Source organism: Suricata suricatta, chromosome 1 (genome assembly GCF_006229205.1).
Source record: "Suricata suricatta isolate VVHF042 chromosome 1, meerkat_22Aug2017_6uvM2_HiC, whole genome shotgun sequence".
In the NCBI taxonomy this organism is placed as follows: domain Eukaryota; kingdom Metazoa; phylum Chordata; class Mammalia; order Carnivora; family Herpestidae; genus Suricata; species Suricata suricatta.
The window spans coordinates 62,850,567-62,873,096 of record NC_043700.1 but is presented as its reverse complement, the minus strand read 5'-3'; positions in this window follow the sequence as shown (position 1 = coordinate 62,873,096).

The following is a 22,530-nucleotide window of genomic DNA, read 5'->3' as shown; positions in this document are numbered from 1 at the left end:
TACAGAGAGAGACAAAGCATGAGAGGGGGAGGGTCAGAGAGAGAAGGAGACACAGAACTGGAAGCAGGCTCCAGGTTCCGAGCTAGCTGTCAGCACAGAGCCCGACGCGGGGCTCGAACCCACAAATGTGAGATCTGACCTGAGCCGAAGCCGGAGGCTTAACTGACTGAGCCACCCAGGCGCCCCTCTCTTGTTCTTTCTTTCACTTCCCTTTCCACCCTTGTGATTACACTGAGCTCATCCAGATAATGCAGAATAAGCTTTCTATTTTAAGGTCAGTTGATTAGCAAACTTAATTCCTTCTGCACCTTGATTCTTCTTTGCCATGTAATCTACTATTCACAGGTGCTGGAGATTGGATATGGATATCTTTGGAGGGAGGCACAAATATTCAATTTAATTTCAGCAGATAAAATAAGAATATATCCAATTCTAACTCTTATAGTGAAAAACAGGAACATATTGTCACAATAGTGTTCATCTTGTCATATTATGATATTTCTGTGTGTTGTTCTGTATTCAAATCTTTACTAGGTAACTTTGAATGTTTTCATGTCTTATTTTCCATTTGAATATATGTGCATATTGGTCTGAAAGAGATTGTTTCAGTGTGCAAATCTGCCTATCTTATTTATACCAATATGTCTATCAAGAAATAGCATTATATATTATATAGTATTATACATATACATATATTCCTATTAAAAACTTCCTTTCAAGAGATATTTTTTAAATTGACTGACATGAGATAGAAACTTTGTACACATCTCTTTGTTACCATGGCTGTTTTGTTGTACAAGTTTTTCTTTTCAATGCATTACTTTTTTAACCCCCTATTCAAATACTAGCCTTGCTATAGTACTATAAGATAAGACCCATTTTTTTAAATGAAACTAAGTAAAATTCCATTGGGTAATTTTTGTCTCATTATGTCATAGAATAACCCATATAAACTTCAATTGAAAAGTAAACTCTAAAAAGCCTATATTTTATTTTTTATTGGCTTAATATTGACCAAGTTTGCGTTTTCCTATTGCTTTTGTTTTTCCTCTTAAATTCTAGATAATCAGCAAGAGATGAAATACTTTATAATTTGTTTTTAGAACATGGTTAAATGTGAAAATAAGATATAGGTACTTTTATATAGATGTGATCTTCAGCCAATCAACGCACAAAGAATAAAGCAAAAATCCTTAATTCAGGACATAAATCTTATTTCTTTCAATCCCTTAATTCTCTTTCTGAAAGTATATTATGAGGAGGGAGAAGTTATTGAAAATTGGATGGATCTAATACTGTTAGAATCATTATTAGACTGTTAAGTTCTGCGTATCCCTTGACAGTGAAATTTAATACTTCAAAATAGTCCTCTCCACCTCATTTAGACATTTTGCAATATGTCATACAACTATTGTATTTAATATGACACCCACTGTGTCATTTAATTCTTAAATGCTAAGTGAAGTTGAGTAAACATTGTTTATTGGTGTGACCATTCTAAACAATTTCAGGATATTCCTGCTGACAGAGAGATCTCGCTAAAGAAAATTAACAGCAACCATGTGCCCTTCCGATGTGAGAGACAAAGGTGCCCGCTGCGGACTCTGAAGAATGCCACGAGACACCAGTGATACTGCGCTTCCGAAAGCCTGCAGGCCTGAAAACGGCAAAACCCACAACATTTAAAAAGTATACTAAAATTATTAAGGGGTAGAGTAGAGAAATTTGGAGGTCAATAAAGTTTTAGTGACCTGCCTGGCAAAATTGGAATCATCATTCTGTATTTCTAATCTTAAGGTCATTCCATTTTTTTTAAGACCAAGAATAAATTTTAGGGGAGATTTGTACCGGACAAAATTCAACTCTAAAATTCTAAATTCAGGGTTCTAAATGATATACCCATTTAAAAACCATCATCATCCCTCAGATTGTTCCCCCCAAATGCTATGATTCTTTAGGTGGCTTTGAACATATTATCTTTATCTTGTTTATGCATTTGTTTTCATTTGATTTTAAGTTCCTCTAAGGGAGAGTCTCCTTCCTCTGTTCTCAGCTAGTTCTGATCTATCATGCTATTTTCAAATGTTCTCAACTCTATAGGGCTTTCATTTATGGCTTTAATTTTCAGTGTCAGGTTTTTCTCAAATTCCAATAAAAACTAAGTTGAAAAACACAAAAGTAACAAACAGTTGACTATGTTGGTTTAATTGGCCTATCCAAAATAGAAATAAGCAACTTACCAATAATTGCTCATTTTTTTGACCATGAATATGAGGAAAACAGTTATAATGGCAAGGTGTTCATTCTACTTCCTAATTAAATACAAAATATACTTTAATTCCAAATGTATGTAAGGAAATATAAACTTTAAAAACAATGACTACATACTAATTATATTTATTCTAATGAGAAGTGCTTAGATGAAAAAGAATTTAAAATACAGCATATATGAAAAGGAATATTCACAACACAAACTAATTTTCTCTTACTCCCTTGGGCAACCCGAAGTTAATTATAGCCAAAATGATTCCCCTTTATACATTATTTTTGAGAATCAGAAAACACAATTGCTTGCTGTTGCATTTTTTAATTTAAAAAGCTTTGTTAGATGATATAATTTGAAAATAGTAATGAGTAATAATAATAGTAAGTGAAGAGCCTCAGAGCATAAAAATATTTCTGTATATTTTGGATGTGCATACTTACTCATGACATTACCCAAATGAATGGTTGGAAGAATGTTATTTTGAAAAATAAATTTAATTAAATGTATTTGCTGTAAAATTTCCTTTAAAGTAATACCTCCCAGGCCATCCCACCTTGGGATTTTGGGGACACATATAAAGAATGAAAGTTGCATAATTTACATCACAATATCCACACACTCTTTTCATCACCCATTTATTCCAGTTCAAGTCCAGAACCACTCATTCCGTCTGTGATTCAACAAAACAGAGACATGCATAATGCAATACTGCATATATACAGAATTGTGTTCCCTTTATCCAAAAATATGGTTTTTTTTCTGGTTAATACTTTAAATTTTTTCTAAAATAAAAAATTTCAGACCAATCTATATGTTTTAATGTAAAACTGTATCTGGAAAGATTATTCTTCTAGTTCTCCTAAACATTCACTTTCGTTTTTCAAAGAACTGTATATTGATCTCCTGGGCACGCTTTCTTGGATAAGATTGTAATTTATTTCCACCATCGCTTCTTCAAATGTTCTAGTTGTCAGTTTCCTCCTCAGAATACAGCTGTACGCAGTGGCCTAAAAACACCTTTCCAAACTTGCAGTCTTTGATTCCCAGTATTATATAGATGATTTGTTAGAAAAGCAGAAATCCCTCTCTGGAGGAAATTGAAACCATATTCATTTATCCAAGTATATGTGATGTGAAAATGGATACAAATGTATTTATTCTGAAAATGTCTATACTATCCAAAGCAATCTACACGTTTAATGCAGGCCCAATCAAAATACCACCAGCATTTTTCACAGAGTTAGAACAACAATTTTAAATTTTGCATGGGATCACAAAAGCCCCAGAATAACCAAAGCAATCCTGAAAAGAAAAGTTGGAGGCATTATGAATCTAGAAGTCAAGCTATATTACAAAGTTTTCTTCAAGACAATATGGTACTGGCACAAAACAGACAGGTAGATCAATGGAACAGAATAAAGAACTTGGAAATGAAACCACAACTATATGGTCATCTCTTCTTTAACAAAGCAGGAAAGAATATCCAATGGAAGAAAGACAGTCTCTTCAAAAGTGGTTCTGGAAAAACTGGACAGCAACATGCAGAGGAATGAAACTGGACCACTCTCTTACAGCATACACAAAAATAAATTCAAAATGGATGAAAACCCTAAATGTGAGACAGGAAACCCTCAGAATCCTAGAGGAGAATACAGACAACAACTTTATTGACCTTGGCCAGAGCAACTTCTTACCAGACACGTTTCTGGGAGGCAGGGGAAACAAAAGCAAAAATGAACTATTGAGACTTCATCAAGATAAAAATCTTCTATACAGTGAAGAAAACAATCAACAAAAGTAAAAGGCAGCCTATGGAGAAGATATTTGTAAACTACATATCCAAATTCTATAAAGCACTTCTCAAGCTGAACATCCAAAAAACAAATAACTCAGATGCCTGGGTGGCCCAGTTGATTAAATGTCCAACTTCAGCTCAGATCATGATCTCATGGTTCCTGAGTTCAAGCCCCACATTGGGCTGTCTGCTGTCAGCATGGAGCCTGCTTAGGATCATCTGTCCCCAACCCCACTCTGCCTCTTCCCACTCATGCTCTTTCTCTCTCTCTCAAAAATAAACAAACATTTAAAAAAAATAACAACAAGTTAAGAAATAGGCAGAGGATATGAATAGACTTTCTTTTTCCCCAAAAAAAGACATATATTTGGCTAACAGAAACATGAAAATATTCTCAGCATCACATTATCAGGGAAATACAAATACAAACCATGGTAAGATGAAAACCATGGTGAGTACAACATCACATCTGTTAGAATGGTTAAAATCAACAACACAATCAACAAGTGTTGGCGAGGATGCAGAGAAAGGAGAATCCCCTTGCGCTATTTGGGGCAAACTGATCCAACAACTCTGGAAAACAGTATGTAGTTTTCCCAGAAAGTTAAAAATAGAACTACTCTATAATCCAGCAATTGCACTACTAGGTATTTACCCAAAGGACACAAGAATGCAGATTTTTTTAAAATTTAATGTTTATTTATTTATTTATGAGAGAAATAGATAGATAGTGAGCAGAGGAGGGGCAGAGAGAGAAGGAGACAGAATCCCAAGCAGGCTCTGTGCCATCAGCACGGAGCCCAATGTGGGGCTTGAACCCATGAACCATGAGATCATGACCTGAGCTGAAACCAAGAGTTAATGCTTAACCAACTGAACCACCCAGGTGGCCCCCCAATTTTTTAAACAAGAATGAAAATTTGAGGGGTACATGTATCCTGATGTTTATAGCCACGTTATCAACAATAACCAAATTATGGAATGAGCCAAATGCCCATCAACTTATACATGGATAAAGAAGAAGCTGAATAGGGGTGTCTGGGTGGCTCAGTGAGTTAAGTGTTCGACTTCGGCTCAGGTAATGATCTAAGGGTTCGTGAGTTTGAGCCCTGGGTAGGGCTCTGTGCTGACAGCTCAGAGCCTGGAGCCTGCTTCGGATTCTGTGTCTCCCTCTCTCTCTGCCCCTCCCCCACTCACACTCTACCTCTCTCCCTCTCTCAAAAGAAAGAAAGAGAGAAAGAAAGAAAGGAAGAAAGAAAGAAAGAAAAGAAAAGAAAAGAAGCAAAGTGGTGTAATATATATGAATATTAATATGATAAGTAATATATATGAATATTACTCAGCCATGAAAGGGATTTAAATCTTACCATTTACAATGATGTGGCTGGAGTGTATCATGCTAAGTGAAATAAGTCGGTCAGAGAAAGAAAAATGTAATATGATTTTGCTGATATGTGGAATTTAACAAACCAAACAGATGATGGGTACCTGGTTAGCTCAGTCATTTAAGCAAACAACTCTTAGTTTCAACTCAGGTCATGATCTTAGAGCTCATGAGTTTGAACCCCAAGTTGGGGTCTGTTCTAACAAAGTGAAGCCTGCTTGGGATTCTCTGTCTCACCCTCTCTCTCCTGTGGGTGTGTACACGCACTCTCAAATAAATAAATAAACTAAAACAAAACAAAACAGGAAACAGATGAACATATGGGAAGGGGAAAAAGAAGACAGGGAAACAAAGGGAGACAAACCATAAGAGATTCATTACAGCGTTGATGGAGGGCTGTGTGTGTGAGGGATGGCCTAAATGGGTAATGGGTATTAAAGAGGGCACCGTCCTGTTGAGTTCTGGGTGTTATATGTAAGTGATAAATCGCTAAATTCTCCTCTTGAAAACAATACTACAATATACATAAACGAACTGGAATTTAGAGTAAAACCAATCCAAAACAAAACAAAAATAAAAATAAATAAAGCTGTTTATTTCTTTTCCCCGCATAAATAGTAGATTACATTGATACTTGACATGGTTATCCACTGTGGGGCGCTGTGAGCAAGAGCATGCAAGCTGAAGTGTCAGAAACTATTTCTAAGCTTGGCCTGTGCCATTTCCTGCACATTATCCTCCATGCTTTTCCCCCCTTTCTTTGGGCATGATCCAATGTACAGGAATGCCCAAGGGTTGGAAAACACATATACGCAAGATAAAAGAAAACCTGGTTTACAATGTACTACTAAGAAGAAAGACACAGACCAGTTAGATAATTTTGGAATTTACTAAAATGAAAAATAGACTTTGCTCATGTGTAAGTCCATATATTTATTTATGAGAGAAGCTAGCATTATGTCATTTTATACTGACACTGGTAACTGGAAACAGGTCACTGCCTTTATAGTCACCTAGAGTTTGTGACCTTGGCTTAGTGGTTGGATGATAGGTGGTTAAAAAAATACATATTGCAAATTGCAAAGCTGTGTTAATTAAAGATCCGCATTATTTAACTGAAAAGTATTCAATACAATTATTTCTTATAAAATTGTTGAAAATTTTCAGAATAGACTATGTGCCCACTGAGCCTTACTTCACAGAAATGGAGGTAAAACAAATATACTGTATATTGGCTATGACTGGCAGCTTTTAGCAAGATATTATAAGATATGAGAGGAAGCAAGAATTGCGTGGTTTCAAATATAGATAGAAATAAACAAACTATAGAAATGAAGCTATGGGGTTGGGAAATCCACCAACCCCTTTACTTTATTTCCAAGTAAAAAGATATGAGTAAAGATCCAATTATACTCCCTAAGAGAGAAAGATCCAGTCCAGAGACAAAGATCATTGACACTAATACTGACATACCTGAATCTTGTCCTTCAGTTTACTTCAAATTAGCCAAAATTAAGTGGGGAAAGGAGTATAAGTTTATAAACCAAATAAATAAAAGTGTGCCTGAGAATTATGCACCAAGACCACTTTGTGTCAATGTACTGCACATTTGAAATGATTGAGAGAAAACAGATCTGAAACTATGTTTCACGGAAATTGTTTGTCAAAGAAACAACACATCTAGAATTAAAAAGCAAACAAACATAAAACCCTTTGACTTTTGTTTGCTTCAAATCTGTTCAGCATTGCAAAGTAGGAACACTGTGAAAACTCCACATGACCAAATAGGTCATTTTCTCCAGTTTACACCTACGTTAGATGCAGCTTTTGAAAGTAATAAACAAGGAAAAATTTGTCAGAAAGAAGAATTAAAAAAAACCCCAGCAATTATGAAGAACATTGTATAAGAGCACACCAGAGACAGAAAATTTAATATAAAAAGTTTGTCATATGTTATCCTCTAATGTGGTATTAGTGACATCATAAAATTCAACATTGTAAATGAGTACAACTAAGATGATTTGCTTTTCCTTTTTTTAATTTTGTAATGTTTTATTTATTTTGAAGAGAGAATATGAGTGAGAGAGGGCAGAGAGAGATGAGGAGAGAGACTCTGAAGCAGGCTCCACATTGTCAGTGCAGAATCCGATGTGGGGCTTGATCTCACAACTGTGAGATCATGACCTGAGCCAAAACCAAGATCCAGACACTCAACCAAATGAGCCAACCAGGCTCGCTGATTTACTTTTATATTTAATACTTTATTACGTATTCCTATGGCCTTAATTCCATAAAATGCCAAAGTCAAACAGAAGATTTTTAAAAAATGAATAATACAAAATTATGTAGATCTGTTTGCAACTGTGTAGTACAGGAGACATTAAATAGTCTCAGTAATCACTGTTTACTACTATCAGGCCTGAAATTTGCTGACCTTGGAGTTCACACTGCTCTCTCTTATTCTGGCATCTCATCTTCTTTAACTCTTGAACTCTAGTTCTAGATGATGCACTAAAAATGTGATGTAGATTTGTGTATTTTTACATATAATAGCATCTGAGGGCAAATCAGTGGAAGTGCAGTTTTTCTGTCCAGTGAAAGAATTGCTAAAATTAATAAAGACACTTGGTAAATTTAGTGGTGGCATAATGTACATATAACATTCATTAATGCTAATATTAAATGACATTGAGGCAAAGGAGAAAATCATAGGTTTTTTTGTTACAAATGCCAGCAAGTCCATTTTGATTTGAAATCCTGTAGTGAAGAAATGGAGAAATAGTTCAATATATATTTAAACTGCATGTTGTAAAAGAAACTGTCCACACAGGCACATCACAAGTGTTAACTTAAAAAAGCCTAATTTTACATTACTTTTGTCATATGCAATAGGTCCATTTAATATTATTGTGAACAAATCTTAGATAATGTAACATTTGTGGCTGTATTAATACTCTCAGACAGAGAGTGCTGACTCTCCTATTGTTTGATTACTCCTCCCAAACAAAGGGGAATGGTTTTATTGTTAAGATTTATTTATTTGATGTGGCTTGAATACATTTCATCACGTATTTATGCTTTGGTGTGCATTATTACACATTATTATCATCAGAATATGCTTTTGTATGTACTCTATTTTTATGTTTGGGGAAACTCCATTTGTAACATGTACTTAGCTAATGACATTTCTCTCAGTTCCATCATTTGTAGAAATGTCTATAACCTATCTCTCATGAGTGACAACAAGTCTCTACATGAAAGGTGGGGGACTAGTTTATTTATACCTCATCAGTAGAGTCGCCTATAAGTTGCAATGTTGTGCTGACAAGTCCAGTTTTTCAAAATAATAGAATGTAAACTCACACTGTATTTGTGCAACTGCAGGATTCTAGAAGACTCCTGTAAAAAGCATTATACGTTTGAAAACCAATGGGATGTGAAAATTACAAATGTCTACAGCTTTCAAAATTGAGAATAAAAGGGAGTTGTTTATCACACTCCATACTTTGCTCATATCTGACTTCACTTTGAAGTATATTAAATGAAACTTATTACTTTGAAAGCAATGTCAATATAGTTTCATTTTTATTTTTCACTAACAAATCTGTTTCCAGTTTCTTTCTTTAAACTATACAACCTGAACAATATTATAAACTTAAAAATGACAATTAAACTTAGAACATAAGTCCTCTGATTTTTGTTTTGTAACTATAAATTTTGTACTTTTGAGATTTTGCGTAATATTCTGTAATGCTGCTAAACCCAGAAGTTACAACACTGTCCAAATACTTCAATTATAAACCAAAAGTTACTGGTGAATACTCATCTAATAATATTCCCCTTACCAATATTTTAAACATGCCTTATTCTTTTAAATAGCAGTTATTATTCACTATTTAAATTACAGAGTGATAGTTCTTATTTGTTGTCTTCTCTCAGTCTTGATTCTGTCTAATAGAATGAAACTGAGGGTTGAAGGGGGAGGGGGAACAGGGAAGTGGATGATGGACATGAAGGAAGGCACTTGTGGGGAAGAGCACTGGGTGTATAAAAACCAACATGACAATAAACTATAATAATAATTTAAAAAAGAAAAATCAATGTGGAATCAAAGGCATAGGGCCAAGGGCTAACTATGTTGAGTAATTCAGTTGTGAACTTTCTTCTTTGCTGAGTCTTCTTGGTCAAGAGACAGTGAAAGATTCTGGAGCTGAGTGAAACAATATCATCACAAAGATTCCTTGCAATTCTAAAGTCTCTTTATTTCAAATGCAACTCTCCATATGTTTGTTTTGTAATCTTCAAATTTATAGTTAACACTCATTATTCTCATACTTATGGTTACTTTTTATTATCATATTTTGTTTCATTTTCATTAGATGGTGTGTATCAACATAGCTATAGATTAGTATTCATATTATTCTGTACTGAATAAGGGATGTAATTGTTTTACTTCTCTATAAATATTCCTATATGAGAAACCATGGGGGAGCTACAGTTGTACAAGAAACTTCCGTGGTAGCAGAAGATAGATGTGCAGAAACAGCACACTGGATAAAATATATTTATGCTAAGAGTGTTGGGAGTCTACAGCATCCTCTATAATTTGTACTGATAACACAGAAAATAAGATCAAATACGACTGAAATCTAAACATTTTACAGAAGAGATAACGTTTGAGCTGCAACTTGTCAGTAGATAAACTTCTGACCCACAGCAATCTTTGGGGGAGCATTTCAATGAAAGGAAATGATTGTGCTCAACCTCTATTTCATCAGCTAGTGCCAAAAATATAGTGGCAGATCTCAAAAGCAAAGTATTGAGTGATTTTACATGTTTGTGATAATCCCAAACATTAATAGGCTATGAGAACATTTATTAAGATCTGACAAGCTATACCTAAGTGAACAAAGTTCTTAGACAATTTTTGGTGTTGGCAAATAAAACAGATTTACTGGGGAAAGGTAATTCTGAAAATGGAAGCATGAATTGTTAGAATCATGAGGAGCCAGAGAACTCACCTGGTTTAAAACTCGGTTCTTTAGAAAAGTGTTCTCTGCAATATTTCTTATAAGGCATCTTCAATACTCTTTCAGTACTTCCAGTGATACAATTTTCGTTTTCTTTAAATATTAGTAAGATATTGCTTTTTCCAAATGCAAACTGGGAGAGTTGAAACAAGCAACTAAAATATTATTCAATAGAGAAAGAACAATAAAACCCTTCCACCCCCGTTTTTTGGTGGCTATACCATTTTAAGACTGTCACTGAAATTGGCATATGGCCTTATGATTACTGTTTCCCTACTCTCTTAGGACATGGTCTTTATTATTTGTATTTATAACTTCAAAATGTATCATATACTTATCACATAGGAGATGATCCATAAATATAAGTTGCATGACCAAATCAACTCCTGTTTATGAGAAAGTGATTTGATCTGGATCTTAAATATGAAGAATATATACCTAAAAGGGAAAGGAACAAAATATAGGAAAAGATCATTGTATGTGAAAGAAAATTGTATATGAAAAAAAAAGTGGCCATAAGGAGTATTAGCAACTAAAAGCTGAGGAGACATAATCTGTCAAAAACACGATAGTAATCATAGGTTGGGTAGGTATTTCAACATAATTGGAATACATTTAACCACAGAAAACACACTTTTTGTGTCTATTCCCAACGTGTTTAATATAATTTTTTCTTAAAAAGTTTAATGTCCTTTTTTCCTGAAACAATTTTATTAAATATCTTTGACACATAAAACCGCTGTACAATTTGATGTTCTGATATGTGTATATTTTGTAGGAAGATCACCCCAATCAAGCTAATTAACATTCCTATCACAGATGCATAGTTACTATTTTACATGTGCCTGTGAAAGAGAGAGAAAGAGAACACCATTTTCTTGAGTTATTATGTAATAGGTCGAATGGCTCTGTTATGATTTATTTACTCCTGTTGTATTAAAATTGTATTCCGAAAATAAGAATTCCTTTGCTAAAGACAGAAAGTTGTTTTAAAGTTTATTTATTTACTTTGAGAGACACAGAGACAGCATGAGTGGGGGTGGGGCAGAGAGAGAGGGAGACAGAGAATTCCAGGAAGGCTCTACACTAACAGCACAGAACCCGGTGTGAGGCTTCAACTCACAAAACCGTGAGATCATGATCTGAGCTGAACAAAGAGTCAAAGGCTTAACCAGCTGAGCCACCCAGGTGCCCCTTAGTTTGTTTTGTTTTGTTTCTTATAATTTTATTTATTTAGTTTGAGAAGAGACAAAGTGTGAGTGGGGGAGGGAGGGAGAATGAGAGAGAGAGAGAGAGAGAGAGAGAATCCCAAGCAGGCTCTCCACTGTCAGCACAATGCCCTATGCAGTGCTGGAACTCACAAACTGTGAGATCATGTCCTGAGCTGAAGTTGGATGTTTAACCTACTGAGCCACCCAAGGCGCCCCCAGAACGCTTTTTTTTATGGGGAATGAAATTAGAACATCAAGCTATTTATTCTTCAGAAAAATTTTTTTCCCCAGAAAATTGCATGGTGACCAGTTACATTTACTGGGGAAAAAGAAAAAAGATCAAGGTGAGAAGAGTGACAATATAATCCTGAAGTGTCAAAGGCTTGGTTGATGTACTATGGATGGATGTGCTATGCCAAGGCATTCTTGTTTAATGTGACACCTTAGTATTGAGTAGGAGTTTTTCGAGTAAGAAGGAAAAGACAAGTGGTATAGAGAAGTTACCAGGAAGGCAGTTAGAGGCAAGAGAAATCTAGGTTTTCTTCCGGGAATTACATAGTCTACTGAAGAGCCAAATGGTAAAGTGTTCCAATAAGTTAAGTAGGCAATAATATGAAATAGTCTTCCATTAAATCTCCTGAGATCCTAATATGATTTCAGTAGGAAGAACACTTATGTTAATTTTATTCTCAGGATAGCACTAAAATTAATATGTATATTTTGCAGAAGGACAGTCTCCAAAATGTAAGACCACATATTTTTCTCAATCATTAATAATTCCAGATATACTAAAAGCTCAAATTAAAAAAAAAAGAAACCCTGTGAATATTTTGTTACAATTAAATCTTTCTCTAGAAGAGTGTAAGTTCATTGAGGGCATAAACGCCATCTAAAGGTGTTTGCCCTTGGCCTGACATAATAATTAGCATATGTTATGTACACAGATGTTAATATTTATCTAAGTGAATAAGAATAAGGTTATTCAATAGTGAATTAAAGAGAATATGACAAAAGTCTATAGTGCACATATTGGCTGTGCTTCAAAACAGACTTTTTTTTGTTATTTATATTCTTAGACCTAGCCACTTGTATTTAACCTTACCTCTTCATTTATAATTCCTGATTGGAATGATTGGTTTGTTCACTTCTCTTCTATTTTAGAATTCAAACTACTTGAGGAGCCATTATGCATTGTTTGCTGTTGTATTTTCTAAAGAAGAACACTGACACTTAGAAGAAAATTTACACTTAGTTTTGAGGTAAAGAAATTAATTATAACAAATCAATAATTATACTTGCTTATAATTATAATTTATAATTATATAAAACTTAAATTATTAATAAGTAATAGGATAAAGATGGTGAAAAGTATTAGAAAGGTTAGAGGCTTTGTTTTGTTACATTTCCTACACAAAATCCAAAACAAAAAATGATTGCACGGAAGACATACAGCAAAACAACATGTCATTAATTCATATAATATGTATAATCCTACTACTATGCATATAAGAGCACATGCACATATACACATACATACACAATAAGAAGTTTAATGAATCAGGGGCACCTTGATGGCTCTGTCAGTTAAGCATCTAGGTTCGGCTCAAGTCACAATCTCACTGAATTCGAGCCCTGTGTCAGGCTCTGTGCTGACAGTTCCGTTCCTGGAGCCTGCTTTGGATTCTTTGTCTCCCTTTTTCTCTGCACTTCCCCCATTCATGCTCTGTCTCTCTCTATCAAATAATAATAATAATAATAATAATAATAATAAAACATTAAAAAAAGTTTAATGAATCAGACTTCAACTGTCCAAAGGCGAAGAAATATGAGACTTAGAGTCAGAACTTGATTTAAATTCTGGTTATACCATTTTTCAGTTTTATTGAGATAGACATCCAAAAATTCACATATTCAATGCATACATTTTGATGATGGTTCTACGTGATCTTACTAGGATATTTAATTATCATGAGCCTCAATTTTTTTTCTGTAAAAAGAAAATCATAGTATCCCCTAGAGTATTTATGAGAATAAACTATAGTAACATTAAAAAGTTCTAACACATTGACTGAGTTAAAGAAGGAACTCACTGAGTATACATCTAGTGTCTATTATCAAATAGATATTTTGTATTTGTTTTTATAGATCAAATAACTTTTTGGACAGAATTTGAAAGCAGCAAATCTGAAAAGTTGGTGACAAATATGTATGGGAAAATGTATGGTGATGAATCTCTTAGAATTGAGTGTATAGATATTTGTGCCACGTACAAATGACCAGCAAAGCGCATCCACTGTGAAGGAGAGTATCAATAATCATAGACAAGATGGCTGATCATATAACATAGCTTTGGTGCAGGGTAAAGGCTTTCTCTGATTAATAACAAATTCTTCTTATTGAGGCTGTTTCATCTGCCAAAGCTGTTGAATGAATGCATAGTCTTTAAAGAGTAAAGTCCACCCTGAACTCCAAATATGGTATCAGAGGGCTACCTGGTATCTAATTGGTCATAGTGAACCTCTCTTATCACCAAGGAGCATTACTTGCTCTCAGAGAGATAGACAAATATTCCAGATAATAGTATGCCTCTCTTTTCCCCAGAGCATCTGTCAGCATTATGATCCCTTATCCTTCCTTCATACTGTCTGACCCAGCATTCTTTGGGTTCAGGAAGCATGTTGTGCAGCCAAAGAATATGGCAATCACCCGGAACTCATGAATTTCATTGATTATAATACATGTTCCATCATCCAGAAGCAGCAGCCGTGTTCTTATCAGTCAAGTCTCCAGTTTTATGTCATGCTATGTAATAGGCCGTGAGGAATGTATATTTAATTTTGGCTTCAAGAACCTCACAACTACTAGATGTCAAGTTATAGGGGCATCTGGGTGGCTAAGTAGATGGAGTTTCTGATCCTTTCAGCCCAGGTCATGATCCCAGGGTCATGGGATCGCTCCTGTGCAATTGACTCCAAGTTGAGTGTGGAGTCTGTTTAAGATTCTCACTCTCTCTCCCTGTTCCCCTCTCCCCTGCTCATGTGTTCTCTGCCTCTCTCTAAAATAAATAAATAAATAAATAAATAAATAAATAAATAAATAAATAAAATTATAAGTCCAAGTGAAGGATTCTAATTGTGTGTGTATTTTTTTTAATTAACTAATTTTCTTGAGAGAGAGAGAACATGCAAGCAGGGGGAGAGGGACAGGGAGGGGTAGAGAGAGAGAATCTTAAGCAGGCTTCTAGCTCAATGCAGAGCCCCATACCAGGCTTAACCCCATGATCCTGAGTTCATGACCTGAGCCAAAATCAAGTATCGGACACTCAAATGACTGAGCCACCCAGGTGCTTTCTGAAATTGTATGTCTTAGGTCTTACTGTTTCTTAAAACTACAGAGTGACATTTACAATACCTAGTTGACATTTAAACAGTTATACCAGAAGGTCTCACCCACAGCAGCACACCATCACTGTTTTCAAATCTGATAGCCCAAGACCTGGTAGAGCCATTGGACCAGGAGAGAATAAACAGCACAAGTGTGGATCCTCTTCCTCCTCCTCTTATGTTTGAATGTCCCAGCTCCTCTCCTGTCCTTCCACTGACAACCCCATTGACTAAACGAGTAGAATATGAATTGAGTACACACACTCCAGTCTTGTATTACAGGATATTTTGATCCAAAGGGTCTCTTCTATCTAAGATGCTGTCCAATTTCTTCTAGACAATTCAACTACTATTCTGGGAAATAACGCTCCATGAAAATTTCATGTGTCCACATGGTCTGGTTCTCTGAGCAAAAGTTACTGAAAATCTTCGCTGGAAACTAGAGATGGTATCTCTCTCCAGGTCAAAGGGCTTTTGTTTCCTGACCAATATAATAGACAATTTTATTATATTTATTGTTTACTCCAGGAAACATTCCAGGAAAGTAAAATCTCCATTTCCTCCCCAGAGAATATTCGTTTACCTTCCAGAGTAAAGATAAGAGCTTTTGTTTTTCCTCATTTAAAGGAAAATGGGTAGGTCACCAGAAGCCCTAGATAATATCAGCATTCCTTAATTTCTGAGTTCCTCCTCCATATGCCTTCTGTATTCCCCCACTTCATGTCTGGTAACATTTGTCCCTCACTGTGTATGGAGATCTGAGTTAGTAAACTAACACAAGATATTGCTGTGACTGCTGCTTTTATCATGAGTTATAACTGGTCTCTGTCTTTGACAGTGGATTCTCATATTTTCTTATAACACTGAGGTAGGCTCACTTGTAAACTTGCAAATAAGACAAAACCCTCACCCCCTTCCCAGTTTCTGATTAATACATACCTTCAGGAGGATTTGCAGGTCCTTCAAGATTAATCTTTAAACCCTTTAGGATTTCTCTTTCTAAAATCTCTTAATATCTTTGTTGTTACTATCATTACTACACTCACCCTGAACTTCTTTACCATTACTGAAAGGCAGAATTATACTGATGTTAAGCAATAAGTTCTTTCTTTTGCCTCACATACGTTGTCTGGTCTTTAAGAAACATTCAGTAAATACTGAATTTTATTAATAAAACCTGAACTAGACTTCAAAACATTCTTTAAAAGTCTGGCATTTTTTCCCTACTTTGATATTAGTATTAGTTTCTCTTTTCTTTGAGTGTTAAGCATCCCAGAGTCATATTTATTTATGTGCAGTACCTTTCCTCCCTACCTTAAAAATTGCAAGAGCCAAGAATTTTCTATGTAGTAATAGCTGTTCCAGGAGCATGATGTCTGCCACGGATGTTCTTGTTTTAAATCAGAGTTAGTAGCTTTTCATCCTAATCGATGTTTTGTGATATAGCTGTAATGTGAAGCTATTTTGTCATGTTTTGTTGATTATCTAAATGTGTTGTATATGTTTTCTAATTTTGGTAATTTGCACACTGTTTATGTAGTTTTTAAAGGTAGGCTAAGAATAAAAAATTCTCCCATAAACAAATGTCTTTTTAGAAATGGGATTGAATCCTCGAGGTGTCTGGAGGGATGAAAATAACATTTATTGACTTTAACATTTTAGTGGTAACATTTGACCCAAACAGTTTTCTTTAAATAAAAGATTATATTATGAAGTACATCAGTATGTCCCTGCTTAGATGCACATTATGCTGAAAAGCCTCTGAAAAAATTAATATGTGTACTTAAAAGTATTATAATTCTCTCTCAAGATATTTTTCTTCTGTTTCATTTTTAAAGGAACCATCCTTTGGATGTTTGACCTCCTGCTGTTTTAAGTCAGCTGCCTAATCAAAAATTTAAAGTACTGTACACATATTGAAAACAACTCTAATAAATATTTGAACTTCATTCGATCTATGAAATTCCATTGTGCTATAGCTTTTTCATACAAAAAAATTGTCGATATTCCATAAATAACCATGTTTTCAATCATAACCCATTTTTCCATAAGTAACATTTCAGTTTTGCTTTTCAGCAAACAAACACGCATGCATAAACACCAATGCCTGTCCCTTTTCATTGTGGTAAGACAAGATACTCAATGGGAAGGCACAAGCATTGGCCTTTATGCACGCACACTTGGCTGTGGGTTGTATGGTTGTGGATGTGTTAGAGTGTACATGTGGACGTGAGTGTGATGGGTGTGTGTGAATGTGTGTTTTATCTCTTGAACTAGTAAGAACTGACTTTCATGTAAAGTTTGTTGTTATTTTATATATAGAAGTAGATTTCACTTTAAGAACAAGTCAAAAAAGCATCCTCACATAACTTGATAAGCACTTATTTTTACTGATTCAAGCAAAATGTTACATTTACTAATGAAATTATAATAACAATGTTACCCTTAATTTGGTTGGTTATGCCCCAGGCCCTAATGAAAACACATTCTTTTCCCTCAGACTTTTAGGCTGCTGCTGTCCCAAGTGTCCCCTGTGTCTTCTAGCGCAAGTACTTTCTTTACTGAATTCGCTCAAGCTCAGATGTCTACTACTTCATTCCCAGAAAGAGAAAGAACTTACTCTTTTTTAAAATTGTTTTTTGATTTTTTTATTTGCGGGGGGGCAGAGAGAGAGGGAGACACAGAATCCGAAGCAGGCTACAATCTTTGGGCTGTCGGCACAGAGTGGGATGCGGGGCCCAAGCTCAGGGACCAGGAGGTCATGACCTGGACTAGGTCAGTTGCTTACCCAACTGAACCGCCTAGATGCCCCACTAATAACTTACCCTTAAAGTTTAAACTACAAGCGTATCATTAACATTTCAGGTGTTTCAATTGATATAAAATAATAATCAGATATGAATTGTTACATTTGGGTAAGAACATAGTCATATACCATTTAATGTGATTTAAATAACCTAATTAAAATAATAATTTACTAAAATGCTTTGGAAATGAAAAATTATTATCCTATCTGCTATCATTTCTACGACTTCGCTGTGTTTTCATTTGATGATAGCATACATATTTAAATCTTTTCTAAATCCATTGTTCTGAGGGCTGCCATGGTCTTGGACTGTTTTGTTCTGTTTCACTAGAGCATCACTCTACCCAGAATGCATTCTTTTTGCTGGGCAATCTGGTTGTACCCAGCAGGCTCCCATATCCTTAACCCAAGCCCATTCTCTCCCTGCTTAACTTTCCTGGCTCTATCAATGACTATTCTCTTAATAATATTCCAATATTTTCTAGGTTTGAGAAATTAACTACATCCTTGTATATTTATTTTCCTTGTTGAGGCTTGTCTTTCACTTTGCCTTCCTCCTGAGTGCATCTCATTATTCAGTCACCAATTAAAAGACCCAATGCTTATCATAGAAGCTGCTAGCATTGTGTGAGCTTTCTGATCCATGACCAGAGTGTAAGGGAAATCTCTTCAGTTTCTCCCTAACCTCCATATGTCTCTTCTGAAACCAGATGTGAGTTTTCCCATACATCAAACAATTCTCTCACACCACCTGGATTCAACTCAATTCCAGCAATGCAATTCAACTCAATTCCGACATTGTCTACCTGGAGTTATCCTCAGGTCCCACACTGGCTAAGGGCTCAGTCCCACAACTGCCCCACCTCAGATGGTAATCACAAGTCCAGTTTGTCACCTGTGCCTCTGACTGGTCAGCTCTAAAAGGGAATTCCCAGTGACTCCCTATTCTGCTTCATTAATTTGCTAGAGGAGTTCATAGAACTCGGGAAAACAGTTTACTTACTGGCTTACCAGTTTATTATATAAGGATATAATTCAAGAACAGAGAGATGGAAGAGAGGCACAGAACAAAGTATGTGGGAGAGGGCATGCCCATGCCCTCTCTAGGTGTGCCGTCATTCCAGCACCTGGGCATGTTTGTTCACCAATCTGGAAGTTCTCTAAGCCTGTCCTTTTGGGTTTTACAGCGGCTTCGTTATAGGCAAGATTGATTAAATCATTGGCCATTGGTGATTGTGTTGAATCTCCAGCCCCTATTTGCCCCCCAAAGGTTGGCAGTCAGGACCGGGACTGAAAGTTCCAATACTTTAATCCTATTATTGGTTCGCACAGCAACAAGCCCCCATCCTAAGGGGCTTTACAGAAGTCACCTTATTAGTAGAGTCTCAGGTGTTCTTGAAAAGGGCTTGTTATGAAGAACAAAATACATCTTTATCAAAACTCCAAGAGTTTTATTTTAGGAGTTCTATGTCAGTAACAAGAACAAAGACTGAATATATATTTCTAATTATAAATCACAATATTACAAATGATATATTTATTCATTTATTATTTTTGTATTTCTCTCAGCAGCATTGAGTAATTTTCAGGATAAATGATCCCCAAGTTATGATTTGACTTAATGATTTTTCAGCAATTGCAATGATGCAAAAGTGATACACATTCAGTAGAAACTATACTTTAAGTTTGGAATTTTGATCTTTTCCCAGGCTGGCAATATTCAGTACGAACCTCTCTCATGATGCTTAGCAGTGGTAGCCACAATTCCCTGTCACCTGAGGGATCCTGAGGGAAAACAATCCATATACTTACAACCATTCTGTACCCACACAACAATTCTAGTTTTTTGTTTTGTTTTGTTTTACTTTCATTGCAGTAGTCAATCAAATACACAAAATATTCAACACTTTCTTATCAAATAGACTTTGTGTCAGATGATTTTGTCTCACTGTAAGCTACTGTAAATGTTCTGAGTACCTGTAAGGCAGACTAGGCTAAACTATGATGTTTGGTAAGTCAGCTCTCTTAAGTGCACTTCCAAGCTATTATTGATTTACCAGGACATAATTTCATTGTAAATCAAGGAAGATCTGTACTGATCTTGTACATCTGTTGTCAAATTCATTCAGTATTTTATATTTTTGAAGCTATTATAAATGGTATTAGTTTTTTCTTTAATTTCAGAGTATTGTTAGTTTATAGAAATACAGTTGATTGTCTTAATTGCATATCGTGCAATCTTGCTAATTTCACTTTGTTAGATTACCATGGCTTTTTTGTAGATTCTGTAAATTTTCTGTATAGATAATCATGTTGACTACAAATGAAGAAAATTTTACTTTCTCCTTTCTTATTGGATAACATTAATTTGTTTGTTATTCCTTACTGCACTGACATGAATTACAGTACACTGGTAAATAGAAATGGTGAATGCAAATGCCCTTTCTTTTCCTGATCTCAAGATACAGTTATTGGTCTTTGATCTTTTAGAAGCAAAATAGGTGTAGATGTTAGATGATGCCTTTTATCAGGCTGAGAAATTTCCATTACACTGTAAATTTATTTTCCTTCAGCTTTTGACATAGCCATAGGGTTTATCTTTTCAAACTTTTTTTTTTTAATGGTAAAATGCATTGATTAATTTTCAAATGCTAAACCAATTTGGTATTCTTTGGATAAGGCCATTTGTAAACTGATCTGTATTTTTGTTTCTGGTATGTTTGACCTAATTTTGAAATCAATGCAATAACCTCAAAGAATGAATTTAGAATTATTTATGCCTTTTCAGTTTTCTACAAGAGTTTATGTGATTTTTTTTGTTCTTTAAATATTTGCTAGAATTTATCAGTGAAGCAATCAGGGTGTGGAGTTTTCTTGTGAGTAGTTTTTAACTGAATTTTACTTTAATAGATTTAAACTATCATTTCTTCTGTGAACTTTGGTAACTTATGTTTATCAAAAAATTTGTCCACTAAGTTTTTAATATATTTACATAATTTTTAAAAAATAATTTCTCATTGACCTTTCAATCTCTACACAATTTGTATTGAGGTCTTTTCTCTAATTGTAAATATTGGCCATTTATGTCTTCCCTCCTCTTTCCCTGATTGGTCAAACTTAAAATCAGTTTAATTTATTTTCTCAGTGGGTTAGTTTTTGGTTTCACTTTATTTCTCCCATTATTTTTGTTGTCTATTCCACTTATCTCTTATTTTTATTAATTCATTTCATTCACTTTATTGCTAGCTCTTTGTTTCTAGTTGCTTAGTTTGGAAACTAAGGTCATTGACCTGAGACTTCTTTTCTAATGTATTTATTTCTAATGCCTTATTCTAATAAATTTACTCTATGATTATCCCTCTAATTTCCACTGTAGCTGAATACTATAAATTTTGATATGCTGTTTTTATTTTCATTCAGCTTAAATTACTTTTTAATTTAGCCAATGATGACTTTATTGACCCATGGATTATTTAGAAACATGATATTCAGTTCTCATCTACTTGAGGATTTCCTGGAGACTTTTCTGTTACTGATTGCTAATTTAAATATGTTGTAGTCAGGGAGGATACTCTATGTAACTTTAACTTTTGTTAACTATGTGGAGGGGTTTTTTTTTATGGCTTATAATGTGGTTCATCATTAGAAAGAATGTGTGTCAGGTAGGTCTACTTGATTGGTAGTGTTGTTCATATCTTCTACATATTTACTGTATGCTGATAATTTCTATCAATTATTGGAATGGAAGTGTCAAGATCTCTGACTGTAACTGTGAATTTTGTTATATTTACTTTCAGTCTTATCAAATTTGTTTAGTGTATTTTAAAGTTCTCTTATTAGGCACATAGATATTTTGGATTATTATGTCCTTTTAGTGAATTTTCACTTTTATTATGAAATGACATCTTAATACCTGGTAATATTCTTTACTCTAAACTCTAACTTTTTAAATTACTATAATAAGCACCTTAGCTTGCTTGGATTTTCTTTCTCTTCTTTCTTTCTTTCTTTTCTTTCTTTCTTTCTCGCTCTCACTCTCGCTCTCGCTAAGATAGTGAGAGAGAGAGAGAGAGAGAGAGAGAGATAGTATGAGCAGAGGAAAGGCAGAGAATGAGGGAGAGAATCTTAAGCAGGCTGTGCATAGGTGAGACCTGACATGAGGCTCAATCTCACAACCAAGAGATCAGGACCTGAGCCAAAATCAAGAGTCTGAAGCTTAACCAGCTGAGCCACTCAAGCGTCATCCTCTTAGCTTTCTTTTGATTAATATTATCAGAATATAATTTCTTCCAGCCTTTTACTTTTAACCTATTTTTTCCTATATGGAAACATAGTTCTATCTTGCTTTATTATCAGACATTATTCATTTAATTTGGGTTTTAATATCACCTACAGTCTTAACAATTATTGATATCATTAGGTATAAATTTATTATCTCTCTATTTGTTTTCTGTTTGCCCTATCTGTTTTGGTTCATTCTCCCCCTTTTCTGCCTTGTTTTGATTTATTATATATTTACTAATCAGTAAAAATAATTTGTTGCCTTATTAGCTTTACTGTTGTGTGCATATTTACTGTTCACTTTAGAACTTATAAAGTGCATTTTAATTTATTACCAATGACCTTCAAGTTTTGTTATGCCACAGTATAAGACT